Source organism: Periplaneta americana, chromosome 9 (genome assembly GCF_040183065.1).
Source record: "Periplaneta americana isolate PAMFEO1 chromosome 9, P.americana_PAMFEO1_priV1, whole genome shotgun sequence".
NCBI lineage: Eukaryota > Metazoa > Arthropoda > Insecta > Blattodea > Blattidae > Periplaneta > Periplaneta americana.
Window position 1 is genome coordinate 57,852,132 of NC_091125.1, and position 16,704 is coordinate 57,868,835.

General features: G+C 36.1%; 1 long non-coding RNA gene across 1 annotated transcript; it reads right to left on the minus strand.

The window, feature by feature from the left end:
• Nucleotides 1-311: 311 nt before the first annotated feature.
• Nucleotides 312-14,749, minus strand: LOC138705952 (uncharacterized). Its single transcript, XR_011333868.1, has 3 exons — nt 4,531-14,749; nt 3,944-4,073; nt 312-2,771 (listed from the first exon to the last, which is right to left on the minus strand). It is a non-coding gene; the product is annotated as an uncharacterized lncRNA (long non-coding RNA).
• Between the last annotated feature and the right edge of the window lie 1,955 nt (nt 14,750-16,704).

Below are 16,704 nucleotides of genomic sequence, written 5' to 3' on the forward strand. Positions count from 1 at the left end.
AAATTTGACTGATAAAAGTTTTTGCATCTTCTAGATAAAATATGTAATTGAGATACAGGATGCGAATAGGCTAGGATAGTTCTCTCCAAAACACCTTAAGCACTATTTTTAAATAATGTTATGTATCATGTATTGGAAGATAAAAACAAAGATTGACTTTGGAATATTGACTTCAAAGTTATTATTGGTCAGTTATATAATTATAATTCGCTCTTAATTTTTTTATGTCAAACATTAGCTTGAAAATAGTCATAAGATGTTTTGCTGTGACATAGTACAACTCACGTTCAAAACATTTTATAAAACACCACTTTATTTGTTTTACACCGTCAGAGCTGAACATCTATTTTTAAAAGTAACTGCCATTAGTTTAATATATGGATATTAAAAATCTAAGTAATCAATAATCACCACTGATAAAGAATACAAAGAAAACTATTTGTGTACAACAGACATAAAATTAACTTAGACTTTTAATAAAAACACCATTAAGAAATACAAATAAAAAATTATTTTTCATTCTCTGATGTATAGTTGATTCAAAACACTGAACATATTAGAAAAAGTGCAATACAGTTTATTAGAGATAAGTCTATACTTCGCAACATTTCCTAATTTTGAGCTTTGATTCTGAGAGTGTTTGATTTGGTTGTGGCCCCATTGCTCAAAATATGTTGTTGTTGTATTCTAATGCCAGGGGTTTGACAATAAAGTCATTTGACCTCTTGCACTCCAATATTTTTCGAAGATATTATCATGGTCAGCCAGCCACTGAAGCACAGATTTTGAGGTGTTCCGAATCCATTTCTTGGTTTGAGTTGCACAGTGGGTAGCTAGGGGACTGATATATTCCAATTCTATGGAGGTATTTGGCCAGACAGTCATGGCCTGTTGCCAATCTAAATGCAGCTACAGACGATTTTCGTGGTAAGTCGGGAATTAACTGTGGATTATGATGCAGAGAGTTCCATTTTTTCCCTTGAGATTGTGTTATCAAATTTTGTTTGTTGAAGTCTAAGTATGTAGATTTAATAAATCTTTTCACAGAATAATACGTAGACTTAGTAACAGGTCTGTAAGTAGCAGTGCTGCCCTTCATTGCTAAAGCATCTGCATTCTCGTTTCCAAGGATTCCATAATGGGATGGTATCCATTGAAATACAATTCTTTTATTGAGTGATATTAATTGAGAGAGCATTTTAGTTATTTCTGCTGTTTGAGATAAAGGTGTGTGTTTAGAGACTATTGATAGAATAGCTGCTTTGGAGTCTGACAATATAACTGCATTCTTAAATTTATTGATGTGGCATAGAAGATTACTGAGACTTTCACTTATTGCAATGATTTCACCATCAAAACTTGTTGTTCCATATCCAAGAGATCTATAAATTCAGAAGAGACAAAATATTATACCATATTTACTCTCTTCTTAGCTGATGTTATGCGACAAGCATTCCATTATAAGAAATTTAGTTGCTTCTGTACCATTAAAGTTGTCCCGCCCGGAAATCCGATTGGGGGACTATTTTGCTGCATAGAATTGGAATATATCAGTCTCCTAACTGTCCATTGTGCTACTCAAACCAAGAAATGGATTTGGAACACCTCAAAATCTGTGCTTCAGTGGCTGACCATGACAATAATTTTAAAAAATACTGGAGTGCAAGAGGTCAAATGACTTTATTGTCAAATGCCTGGCATTAGAAAACATCAACATATTTACTCTCTAAAAATTCTAAATAATGCACCCAAATCTCACCAGTTGGAGAAGCTGCAGATTTGTATCGCTGCCACTGGACTCCTCCTATGCCCTATAGCTGACACAACTGAAATGCTCATTGTACTAGTAATTATTATTTGTATTTATATTACTATGTAATGTTAACTTAGGGTCTTAAAGATAGTTAGATTTATCATTGCCCTATATATTACAAAAATTACATAGCTCATAATGTAGAAGTCAAGTACTCCACTTTTTTTTTTTCAGATGAATGAATTCCCCTTACTCTCCTTCAATTAACTGAAGAAATCAAGACATTAAACGAAATGAGATAATAATAATAATAATAATAATAATAATAATAATAATAATAATAATAAGGAAAGAAGTCCATTACCATACACTTGTCAACAAAATTAAACACATTTTTTGTTAAAAGATAAAGACAATGAATGAATCACTCACTGAAAGAGAATACAAAGAAAGCAATTTTTCTACAACAGACATACTGTAATAATTAATCATAGGCTTTCAACAAAAGCACCATTAAGAAATACATACAAAGAAAAAAGTGGTACTTTTAAAGGTTCTCATGCATAGCTAATTGAAAGCACCACTATATTTGAAAAAGTACAATGTAATTTATTAGAGATAAGTCGATATTTCACATTTCCTTATTTTGAGCTTCGATACTGGCAGTGCTTGGACTGGTTATGCCCCCATTGCTGGAGTATTATTCTCTAAAAATATGTAAATAGTGCACCCAAAACTCGCCAGTTGAGAAAGCTGCAGGTTCAAATTGATGCCACAGTGAAGTGCAATGAATGAAGCAATCATGTTAGGTGGTGAAAAAGGTTAATGTAAGTAGGCTGGTGATGAAGTGGATCGTAGTTCCTGAGTGGGATACCAAGCATCTCTTGATGGAATGGCCCCTCTTAGTAAGTTGTACCTGAAGTCATCGTTATACTGATTACTGCGAAAATGGCTTGCACATATATAGGCCCTTCTGTAAGGATGAGGATTTTCTGCCACAGCTGCCCACATTTGGTACCTGTTACAATCAAAATTCTATTATTATCTTCGAGAAATACACAAACCAGGGTTGGTATTAATTTAAATTAATGATTTAATCATGATGTAAATAAAATAATTTTCATTTTATTTACATCAGATAATTGTTACTACTTAAATCACAGATTAAAATTATATGCACCTAACATGGTTAAGATGAGAAATTAACTTCCTGAAGAAAAAAATATAAACGTTTTTACATATGACTGTTCTGCTGCTTCTTAAAACTATTAACAATATATATGAGTAGCAAACTTGCAAAACTTGACATGTCCATTTTTAGAAAATACACTTCAGATGCCAAAAACTTGCATCTCTGCAATGAATAAAATATTTTCTATGGTGAAATATATTTTTCTTCCTGTAAATTCATGTAAAATTTCACTACAGAAAAATCTTTGTTTATTATAGACATATAATTCTAGCATTTTCTGAAGAAATAGATAGGTTTTGGAACTTTGCTTCTCATATGTCTTTTCCTAAATCCTAATTAAGGAGCATCAGAACACATGGTACAGGTAGTCAAGTAGAGCCTGCTTTCGGAATCACCACCTAATTAAAGCATAGTATGATGCTGAGGATTGAAATGAATAGCTGTAGCTCATAACAATATTCAAAGTAAAAGTTGCACAATGCCAAATGGACTACATATTTATTTTGAAAACACACAATGCTAAGCTCTTCTGATAAATTTATTTGTAAATATTAATCTCTCTAAATAGTTGAATTCTTTTCTAATGAATAACAAACTGAGCATAATATCTTGCCTAAGTCCAAGCTAATTATTATTATTATTATTATTATTATTATTATTATTATTATCATTAAGTGCAGGTTATTAGTGCTGTAACTCTTTATGTATTAATAATGAGGCCTATGTGTAAACATACAGTAGTAAATAATTTTTGAAACGATGTTGTTAATTACTTAAAATAACACATTAAAAATACACAATTATGTAGGAACTAATGCACAAATTAAGTTTAAATGAATTACAAAAGAAGGCAAAAACTCATTTTAATAAACAAATCTGATTTCGACATAAAATTCTCACTTAAATTTAAAAATCACTACAGTTTACCAACCCTGACCATTTACTGAAGATATATAAGGATATTTTTGCATTGAGCTTATGCCAACGGCATTGCTTACCTTTTAAGCTGTGCTGCATTACTTGGCACAGGAAACAGGAATAACCAGGTCTTCTCATTACTATCCGACTTCTGTCAGTACAATGCAGCACATTCACAGTGTAAAACTCCGCCATTTGTCTTTCTATTAACTGAAACAAACCAGCAGTAGGCTAGTATCATATAATGCATTAATGACACTACATTTCATAGAACAATTGAAGGATTGCAGTATAATCGACGTTTGTGAAATATTCCTGGAAGAATTCTATCCACGAGTCTATAAAAATAATAAATATCTCCGGTAATTTAACTCTTTTTATTTTATCAAAATTATTCGAGTAAAGGTACTATTGTTAACTGTAAAGTCAAATTTTCTAAATTATGTCTTTTCGGGAACGACACTTTTTTACTATTGCGGTTACCAAGCTAGGGTACGCCGCCATCCTTTGGTAACGCAACTGTAAAGAATTAAACCGGGAACAACATATTTAGTCGTGTCAGATTCTGTCCCACGAATTTTAAGATGTCTGACTAAGTTAACTTAGTTATATACAAAAATAAGATGTTCGTTCATACCCAAAGTGTATATTAACTCTGTTAGCTTACCTTTAAAGCTCTTGGCGTAATTGCAGTTAGGCCTAATACACTCTTGTAATTCAACACAGAAGTCAGTTCATCATGTGGTAGTGATAGAAGGAAGGTAATCGCGTTCTGAAGTTTATCCCTTAAAACAATTACAGATTTCAGTTTAATAAACGTTTAAGATATGATGGAAGAATTCAGTTTAAATTAAAAAAAAAAACATGATGGTGCAGTTATGCTGCATCTACACGGTTCAGTTTTTCATGCTCATATGCACGCAGTCAGGGAAGAATATTGAAGGAATCAAGTTTAAAGCGCTTGTTGAATTAAGATACATTAAGATTTTCTATCTACAAGGTACGCCATATTGCTTGAATGTGTGAAGTTGAAAGAAAAGTTGAACCGTGTACATGACGTGAAGTCTTGCAATCTCAAACATATTTCTTTCTTACCTTTAACGTTGCGAATTATTTCTTGTTGCAGGAAAGCACCAGTAACTTCTAAATTAACTCGATCTGTTCAAATTTCGGTCAATGTTACTTATGTCCCGCCCACTATAGAGACATAGGCCAAATTTACACATATTTAGTATTACTTGTTGCTTCTTTGACAGGTTAGGTTTGGTTAGTTTAGGTTTTTGTTATAGCCTACCTTGCATATACGATTATAGCGCAACATTGGCAGTGATAAAAGTGAAATATTCGTTCAGTGGGCGTTGGATACTCTACGTTCACCCAAATTTCTTCCTTAAGCAGCCATGTTCGTCCATTCCATAATTTATACAAGATTTAAACAGAATAGGAATGCCAACATCCAACAATAGATCAACTGAACAAATGAGGTTAATAGGTCATACACAGTAGACTAATATGGCTACTTTGTCCTCGAATGAAAATGCAAATTGGCTATATAGTAATAGTAATAATAATCCGAATGTTATAAAACTGAAACATTCTGTAAATAATGGATATTAATAATATCTGTTTAAAACTGTCATATTGGCAAAACTTATAACCAAAGAACTTTCGAAACCAAAGAGTTTTGTACTGCTAATTTTACAAACTCAGTGATCGAAAACAGCCAGCGCTGTCCTGACCACATGCGGCAAACTAAGGAACATCTATGAGCATCCAACATCTATCATTTGAGTTAAACCCCCCTGGACGAGAGTTCACCGTGAGTACGCGTCAGGAGAAGGAGTTCACCAGTGGAGTTCATGGAGAGGAGTTTATGAGGAAGAGTTCATCACGAGAGTTGGTTGCAGCACGTCGCAGAAGAGAGTTGGAGTTCCTCTGGGAGAGGACTTAAATCCAGGACGCGTCAGAGAGATCGACTACAACACGGGGTGTTGGAGAACAGTCGACTGGACGTTTTCGCAGACTGGTATCCCTGCAGTGGACTTTGAGTCTGGAGATATCCACGCGTGGGGAATGGGCCGTGAGCGTGCCCGCTCATATTAGAGTTCGTGCTTTGCTGAGAACACCAAAGCACCGCTTCGTGTATACGAGAGTGATCCGGCGGCTACATACAGTACTGGAATGGATTGCTGTATCCGTTCAGAGTGGAATCCGCTGGAAATGAACCGCTACGTTGGAAGGAACGCAGCAAATTGTGATTGGGAATCAGAATGTCTACGGGTGGTGTACGCTGATGGTGTACAGACTACGCGGCATCGGCACGCCGAGGTCGAGTTATCCGCAGAACGTCATACACCTGTGTCACGAGTCGTTTATGGATTGTCCGCGGTCCCGAGGTATGTGCTGCGCATAGGGCCCTCGGTACGTTGGAAATATGCTGCCAGGTAGTGAACTTCTACTCAAGCCGCAATGGTACATTTTGAGTTTGTTACAGTGTTAATGATACCGAGGTATGTACTCAGTCTGATGGTAGAGGTCAAAGTACAGTTACTCCTTTTAGTGGCAAAAGACATGTGCGTCAGCGAGAGAAGTATGTGCTTATTGGAACTATGTGTTCGCCTCGCATGGCGCAGTCAACAGCAAGAATGGACCTCTTTTCTAATTGTAGCGTTCGCGGGATTTTCCCCAAGACTCATTAATCATCTCACTCATTTTAGTATAGTAAGATGTATCTTTCATTTTAGTATAGTAACGTGTACCACATTTTTATCCTACTTACTTACTTACTTACAAATGGCTTTTAAGGAACCCGAAGGTTCATTGCCGCCCTCACATAAGCCCGCCAGCGGTCCCTATCCTGTGCAAGATTAATCCAGTCTCTATCATCATACCACACCACCCCCAAATCCATTTTAATATTATCTTACCATCTACGTCTCGGCATCCCTAAAGGTCTTTTTCCCTCCGGTCTCCCAACTAACACTCTATATGCATTTCTGGATTCGCCCATACATGCTACATGCCCTGCCCATCTCAAACGTCTGGATTTAATGTTCCTAATTATGTCAGGTGAAGAATACAATGCGTGCAGTTCTGTGTTGTGTAACTTTCTCCATTCCCCTGTAACTTCATCCCGCTTAGAACCAAATATTTTCCTAAGCACCTTATTCTCAAACACCCTGAACCTATGTTCCTCTCTCAGAGTGAGAGTCCAAGTTTCACACCCATACAGAAGAACCGGTAATATAACTGTTTTATAAATTCTAACTTTCAGATTTTTGGACAGCAGACTGGATGATAAGAGCTTCTCAACCGAATAATAACACGCATTTCCCATATTTATTCTGCGTTTAATTTCCTCCCGAGTGTCATTTATATTTGTTACTATTGCTCCAAGATATTTGAATTTTTCCCCCTCTTCGAAGGATAAATCTCCAATTTTTATATTTCCATTTCGTACAATATTCTGGTCACGAGACATAATCATACACTTTGTCTTTTCGGTATTTAATTCCAAACTGATCGCTTTACTTGCTTCAAGTAAAATTTCCGTGTTTTCCTTAATCGTTTGTGTATTTTCTCCTAACATATTCACGTCATCCGCATAGACAAGAAGCTGATGTAACCCGTTCAATTCCAAACCCTGCCTGTTATCCTGAACTTTCCTAATGACATATTCTAGAGTGAAGTTAAAAAGTAAAGGTGATAGTGCATCTCCCTGCTTTAGCCGGCAGTGAATTGGAAAAGCATCAGATACAAACTGACCTATACGGACTCCGCTGTATGTTTCACTGAGATACATTTTAATTAATCGAACTAGTTTCTTGGGAATACCAAATTCAATAAGAATATCATATAATACTTCCCTCTTAACCGAGTCATATGCCTTTTTGAAATCTATGAATAACTGATGTACTGTACCCTTATACTCCCATTTTTTCTCCATTATCTGTCGAATACAAAAAATCTGATCAATAGTCGATCTATTACGCCGAAAACCGCACTGATGATCCCCAATAATTTCATCTACGTACGGAGTTAATCTTCTCAAAAGAATATTGGACAAAATTTTATACGACATCAACAGAAGTGATATTCCTCGAAAGTTACCACAGTTGGTTTTGTCCCCCTTTTTAAAAATAGGTACACTTATGGACTCCTTCCATTGTTCTGGTACAATTTCCTTTTCCCAAATAGCAAGTACAAGTTTATAAATTTCGCTATATAATGCACTCCCACCCTCTTGTATTAATTCTGCTGGAATTTGATCGATGCCTGGAGACTTGTACTTTTTCAGATTTTCTATCGCAATTTCGACTTCTGAAAGCATGGGTTCAGGTATAAATGGCTCAGCAATTTGTATTTCAATTTCGTCCCGATCATTTCTATTTGGCCTATGTACATTTAGTAGTTGCGCAAAATAGTTTTTCCATCTGTTTAGGATTGATGGAGAGTCTGCAAGCAAGTCACCATTCTCATCCTTGATCACGTTTACCCTTGGCTGATATCCGTTCTTAAATTCCTTTATACCCTGATATAAATCTCGAATGTTTTTATTCTTACTATTTGTTTCTACCTCATTCAGTTTTTCCATCAAGTAATCTCTCTTTTTATTCCTAAGTGTACGACTTGCTTCCCGTCTTTCATGGAAATAATTATCTCTCTTCTCCTCAACTGGATTTTGTAAGAATTTCAATTTTGCCTGTTTCCTTCTTTCTACTACCATGCAACAATCTTCATCAAACCACGGTTTCTTTTTCTTAATTTCACAATAACCTATGCTCTGCTCAGCTGCAATTTTTATACTATCTCTGATATTTTCTCACGCGCTATTAACATCTAATTCTTTCTCAACTTCGTCGGAACTTTCTAAAGTGGCAAACCTATTCGAAATTTCGACCTGAAAATTTCGCTTAGCTTCCTCGTCCTTTAATTTCAAAATATTGAATTTAGTAATATTAACTTGTTGCTCTACTCGCTTGGCTACTGATAATCTTTCTCTTAATTCTCCAATCGCCAAATAATGGTCAGAATTACAGTCTGCACCCCTGAAAGTTCGAATATCTACTATACTAGTATGTCTCCGTTTATCTATCAAGATGTGATCTATTTGGTTGTGTGTCAATCCATCTGGAGAAGTCCAAGTATATTTATGTATATCCTTATAGGGGAATGTTGTACTTTTGACAATTAAATTTTTCGATATTGCAAAGTTGACTAATCTAACTCCATTGTCACTACTAATTGCGTGTAGGCTCTCTTTTCCAATAGTTGGTCTAAAGATATCCTCCCGTCCTACTTTAGCGTTGAAATCCCCCAATAAAATTTTCATGTGATATCTAGGGAACTGATCAAAAGTATGTTCCATGTCCTCATAGAAGCTATCCTTTATATGGTAAGTACTAAATATGATAACCTGTCACTGATAAATTTACCACATTTTTATCATTGTTAATTTTTAGTTTCTCATGTAGGTTAATAAATCATCATTTAATTGTTGATGGTTTATTATTATTTGTAATCTATTCACTCCCTTGTAACAACGAGGCAACTCGGAGGTGCTTCGATAGAAGCTACGGCCTTAGGGAAATAGGACATAAAGTTACTTATATGGCTTCACGGAAGAGAGTTTCGTCACAACAAGGGGAAGGACTGCTAGATCAAGAGCCTGGAACATGGTCAATAGATGTCTAGTGTAGTTCGAATCAGAGGCTAACAAATTTGTGTTAAGGTCACCCATTATTAAGAAGTGTTCATAATCTGTGATGAATTCCAACAACGATCTCTCGATCTCTGCAATACTGGGTGTTCATTTCAAAGTGTGTCATGACGTCACTGTTGTTGGGTCACCAATTTGAAGCGAGTTTCAGCTTATATGTTAGAGAAGTTGCCTATTATTTAAGGCGTTCTTCAATCTGAACTTGAGAACGTGTACGGTATAACTTGAACGTCGTAGCAACAGATGGCGGTCTGTATGTTCTGTGTTCTACCATAACCTCTTTCGAACTGTGTTTTGCGCCGGCAAGTCGTACGCAGGGTATTTGTTATCATCGGTTGCGTACAGAACATTCCACAACACAAATCAAATGCTCTGTGTCCATTTTGACCGTCGAAGTTAATGTCAACAAATACATAAGTAATCGTCTTAACCCTCTCCCCATATCCCGACAGTACGTATTTCCAAACAGTTCACATTCCTGCCACTACCGGCGTTACCGTACGTATCGGTACGTACTCTTCAGAATGAACGCCGTACTTGCTAGGCAACTTCTCTACCTCATAGGTTATACACCTCTGCGGAAGTGTAGGAAGATTGAATTCTCTAGGCTCATCGACTAGCCACATGACGGCATACAGCGAGCCATGACACACTTTGAACTGAACACCCAGTATTGTTAATCTTCGGGGGTTGGTAAATTACACAAATAAGACATTTCTGAAAGCTTCTCAAGACTTCTACAAATAACATTTCAGGTTTTCCGCCATACTCGCCAGGAGATGTGTATATTATTCTTGGATTGAGATCTGATCTAACATATGCAGCAACGCCGCCCCCTTTTTTATTTAAACGACCATTTCTTAATAGCGTATAATCATCTAGGTGTAATGTCGCTGAGGATAATGTAGGCTTTAGCCAAGATTCAGAGATGAGAAGAGCATGGAAATTCTGATTCGAGAATATGGATTGAATTTCGTCAAAGTGTGCAACCAAACTCTGAGCGTTAATATGGGCTACGTGAAGGGATGAAGAGCTCTTGGAAAATGCTGTTAAAATGTTGAATGCTTCAGGGTGAGAGAGAGGGTTCTGATCAGTAGGTATAGGGGAATAGAGTGAATGAAGGTCATTGTACAATGTTCTGTCAGAGACAACCGGATTATTACTGTCAAGAATCAGGGTATCCAACTTATAAGAAAAAAAAATGTTATATAAAAATATGAAGTTGCTAGAAGTAAAGATTTCCTATTAATTAATAACTTAGCTACAATTAAGTTGAAATAAATAAAGATGAATAAACACTACTGGCACTAACAAGTATGAATAAGTAGTTTAGACTTTAGTAATTTAGAATATCATATAACTTAGAAGAGAACAAAAATATAAATTATTAATATTAATTATTGAAATACTAAAAATGAAAGTAACTAAGAAATAAGTAATGTTAATGGGGTTATGATATAATGAATATAGTAAACTAAAAGTACAGCACGAATAACAATACTACTAATAGAATAAACTAAAAAGTTAATGTTTAGCTATAAAGTAATGACTAATGGTATCGCTTATCACCCTAGCTCCATTACATTATTTAGTCTTCTCTTTACATTGCCCTCCTTAACAATAACAGAACCATCTAGTGTCCAAACATTAGTCACAACGTATTTACTACTAGCTTCGTGGTAAGATTTCAAACATCCGTTCTCTATCATTCTGTAATTATGTTTAGACTATCGAGTGGATTGGAGAGACCCATAACTCTGAGCCATGTGTATAAAACATGGTCTTTATATGCAAATCAAGCTTTCAGGTAAAGTTAATTTGAATAATTTCGAGGGAAAAATTGTTCCGGGGCCAGGTATCGAACCCGGGACCTTTGGTTTAACGTACCAACGCTCTTCCAACTGAGCTACGCGGGAACACTACCCGACACAGATCAATTAACTTTACAGGGAGTTATACCTGGAAGCTTGATTTGCATAATACACGTCACTGTACGTAACAGGAAATCACAATTTAAGTCACACAGAGTTAGCGTGCACTCAATAATGGTTGCTTGACGGTTGTCAGCCCACTTTGAGGTCTGGATATAGAGGGAAAAATTGGATCTGTGTCGGGTAGAGTTCCCGGGTAGCTCAGTTGGGAGAGCGTTGGTACGTTAAACCAAAGGTCCCGGGTTCGATACCTGGCCCAGGATCAATTTTTCCCTCGAAATTATTCAAATTAACTTTACAGGGAGTTATCCTGAAAGCTTGATTTGCATAATACACGTCACTGTACGTAATAGAAAACCACAATTTAAGACACACAGAGTTAGTGTGCACTTAATGTTGGTTGCTTGATGGTTGTCAGCCCACTTTGAGGTCTGTGGATATAGAGGGAAAAATTGGATCTGTGTCGGGTAGAGTTCCCGGGTAGCTCAGTTGGGAGAGCGTTGGTACGTTAAACCAAAGGTCCCGGGTTCGATACCTGGCCCCGGAACAATTTTTCCCTCGAAATTATTCATGGTCTTTATATGCTGTGTGCTGATATCATAATCCGCTGCTGGGCTCCAGGAGAGAGGCGACTCCTTGTTTCTTGTAAGCATCATTGTGGCGACACATTATGAGCAGGGAGGCAAATGAAAACATTGACTTGTGTCCTAGGCTTGTGTATAAAATGCAAAAATAAGACATGACGACATAATATAGGCGCATATGTACTAAAGTAATGAACTGAAAATCCGGGCATAGAACTAGGTGACTGCAGCATGCCAAAAAGGCAGGAGAAGTTCGGACTTTTGACAAAAAAATTAGTAGAGCAGTAGATTCAATGGAAAAATAGGAAATCTCCTGCTAAAACAGTAGGTATGGCAACACTGGCGATAACCTCTCTCTCCAGTCACAAGGTAGAATACACGGTTCAGGGATATGAACAGTTTCCACTTATTTACTTACTCACTGGCTTTTAAGGAACCCGGAGGTTCGTTGCCGCCCTCACATAAGCCCGCCAATGGTCCCTATCCTGAGCAAGATTAATCCATTCTCTATCATCATATCCCACCTACCTCAAATCCATTTTAATATTATCTTACCATCTACGTCTCGGCCTCCCTAAAGGTCTTTATCCCTCCGGCCTCTCAACTGACACTCTATATGCATTTCTGGATTCGCCCATACGTGCTACATGCCCTGCCCATCTCAAACGTCTGGATTTAATGTTTCTAATTATGTCAGGTGAAGAATACAATGCGTGCAGTTCTGTGTTGTGTAACTTCCTCCATTCTCTTGTAACTTCATTCTCTTAGCCCCAAATATTTTCCTAAGCACCTTATTCTCAAACACCCTTAACCTATGTTCCTCTCTCAAAGTGACAGTCCAAGTTTCACAACCATAAAGAACAACCGGTAATATAACTGTTTTATAAATTCTAACTTTCAGATTTTTTGACAGCAGACTGGATGATAAAAGCTTCTCAACCGAATAATAACAGGCATTTCTCATATTTATTCTGCATTTAATTTCCTCCCGAGTATCATTTATATTTGTTACTGTTGCTCCAAGATATTTGAACTTCTCCACCTCTTCAAAAGATAAATTTCCTATTTTTATATTTCCATTTCGTACAATATTCTCGTCACGAGACATAATCATATACTTAGTCTTTTCGGAATTTACTTCCAAACCTATCCCTTTACTTGCTTCCAATAAAATTCCCGTCTTTTCTCTAATCGTTTATGGATTTTCTCCTAACATATTCACGTCATCCGCATAGACAAGCAGCTGATGTAACCCGTTCAATTCCAAACCCTCTCTGTTATTCTGGACTTTGCTAATGGCATACTCTAGAGCAAAGTTAAAAAGTAAAGGTGATAATGCATCTCCTTGCTTTAGCCCACAGTGAATTGGAAACGCATCTGACAGATACTGACCTATACGAACTCTGCTGTACGTTTCACTGAGACATATTTTAATTAATCGAACTAATTTCTTGGAAATACCAAATTCAATAAGAATATCATATAAAACTTCTCTCTTAACCGAGTCATACGCCTTTTTGAAATCTATGAATAACTGATGCACTGTACCCTTATACTCCCATTTTTTCTCCATTATCTGTCGAATACAAAATATCTGGTCAATAATTGATCTATTACGCCTAAAACCACACTGATGGTCCCCAATAATTTCATCTACATATGGAGTTAATCTTCTCAAAAGGATATTGGATAAAATTTTGTATGACGCCAACAAAAGTGATATTCCTCGAAAGTTACTACAGTTAGTCTTCTTTCCCTTATTAAAGATAGGTACGATTATGTATTCCTTGGGTTGTTCTGTTTCCTTTTCCCAAATAGCAAGTACAAGCTTATAAATTTCGTTAGATAATGCGCTTCCACCCTCTTGTATTAATTCTGTTGGAATTTGATCGATACCTGGAGACTTATAATTGAACAGTTTCCACTACGATCAAGAATGCCGTGATCACACAAACAAATAACACACTTCAATTTAGATATAGAGGGGGAAGGCTGAAATCAGGCTTAATTGCATTTTAGATTTCATCCCCCAGCCATTCCCACTTTGAAATTTCAAATGACACCCCTATATTTTTATACTTAAATATATAAAAGAGCATTCAATTGTTTATACACCTCATTAATTTGTTTCCGCAACTTTTGTTTTCTATCGTCGCCTAGAAACCAGTATTTTTTGTTATTATCATTTGATTGTAGGATGAAAAAACAGCTTATTTTGTGTAATTTCCTACATTTAATCAATAAGGATGATTTATGTTCTCTCTTGAAGGGTATAGGCCTATACCATTTTAAAATAATTTACTACACAAACAATTTTCTAACTAACTAAGGGTAAGTAAACAAATGGTAAATTAAATTATTAGGGAATGTATTTACATTAAGTTCAAACTTCCTTATGTACGTTACCTTCAAATTGTTTTACTAAGTGTCACTTTGTCACTTGATAAGTCTCGTTTTTCAACTTAACGTTAGAATTCTATAGTGTTCCACGGAAGTGACAACTTCCATCTTTACATTCAATTATGAAGGGTCATTCAAATAATAAGGAAGCACTCTTTAACTCGGATATCCCAAAATTTAAGACAAGTCCCGTTTTTGATCTGAAATGTACATGTATATGAGTCAATTTAAAATACATGTAATTAGCTTATATATTATCTGTGGAGGAACTTCCGAGTTTATACTGCGTTGTCTTGGTGCTAGTGGCTGACTTTTCGACTGCTGTGTTGACTGAGGATGACCACAACACAGCAGTCGAAACGTCAGCCACTAGCACCAAGACGTGGTATAATAATAATAATAATAATAATAATAATAATAAAATAATAATAATAATAATAAAATAATAATAATAATAATGGTTTATTTTAACTGGCAGAGTTAAGGCCATTCGGCCTTCTCTCCCACTCAACCAGTATAACAGAAAATTACTACAATGCTATGAATATAACAATTAATACAATACAATGCAAAGCAATACAATACTACAATACAAGACAATATAATAAATAATTAATATAATACAATGACAATTCTTTGCATCTTCACAACACCATTAAAATAATTATGTAATAATAATAATAATAATAATAATAATAATAATAATAATAATAATAATAATAATAGTAATGATAGTCATACCTAAATTAAATTAAATTATTAAACTCGATCACAATTATAACTTCAATTTGACTGCGCCCGTAAGAAATCGTTTAGCCCTTTCTTGAAAGTGGTTATTGTCTGGCAGCTCCTAATCTTCTGAGGTAGAGAATTCCATTCACGGGGGACTGAGACAGTAAAAGAGGATGAATAGTGGGATGTTCTATGGGCGGGAATTGCTAGGATTTGGCTGTCCTGTGACCTGGTGTTTAGATTGTGATTGGAGGATAAGTAGTTAAACCGGGAACGAAGATAATTTGGAGTAGAAGTGTGGAGAACTCGAAACAGAAGACAGAGCGAATGAAGTGTTCTACGGTCATTAAGTTGCAGCCAGGATAAAGATTTGAACGAGGGTGTAATATGGTCAAATCTGTGAGCATTACTGATGAATCTGACACTCATATTGTCTACACGCTGCAGCTTGTTCGAAAGGTCAGTTGTCAAGTCTGTAAGTATTACGTCGCAATAGTCAAACAGTGGTAGTACGAGGGTTTGCACTAAAGTCTGTTTTAATTCTGGCGGGAGGAAGTTTCTGAATGGGTTAAGAGAATGAATGGTATAGCACACTCTCTTGGATATTTCCTTTATTTGGCATTCCCAATTTAAATTTTCGTCCTAGAAAATGCCGAGGTTTCTGATGACGGAATGGTACGGAATAGTGGTATTATTTACTGTAATAATTGGGATATGTCTGTTGTTCATTGTATTCAGTAGTCTCTTATATCCAATTATTATAGCTTGTGACTAGCATTTAACCTAAGTCCGAAGTTTTTCGCCCATGAAGAAACTCGATTCAAGTCATGATTAATTTTGGCAATAGTTGCATCAATTTCGTCTGGTCGGGAGTGTATGTAGACTTGTAAGTCGTCTGCGTAAATGTGATACTTGCAGTAATGTAAGTTTGTAGTCACGTCATTAATATAAATGGAGAAAAGCAGTGATCCAAGCATGTTGCCTTGAGGTATTCCTACTTTCGTGTATCGCCAAGGGGAAAACCGATTTTGTACTGAGATATATTGTTGACGATCACGAAGATAAGAGTCCATCCAATTAATGCAGTTGTCAGACAAGTATAACGTTCTTAGTCTTGCAAGTAGTAGGTCAAGATCAACTGAGTCGAATGCTTTACTGAAGTCTAATAGAGTTAATATGGTCACCTCGCTTCTGTCCATTGCTTCTGGCATGTCTTAAGTCACTTTGAGTAGGGCAGTTGTACTGTGTCCTGTTCTGAAACCAGACTGGTGTTCATTGATAAGTTTGTACATGTTTAAGTGATCTGTCAGTTGTCGGTGTATGATGTGTTCCAGTGCTTTGGAGAGAGCGGGGAGAATATTTATAGGCCTGTAGTTGTTTGGAGAGGTCGGAGTTTTCGTCTTGGGTATAGGTGTTACTAGTGCCATTTTCCAAATTTTAGGAAAGATATTAGTTATGAGAGATGCATTAAATAT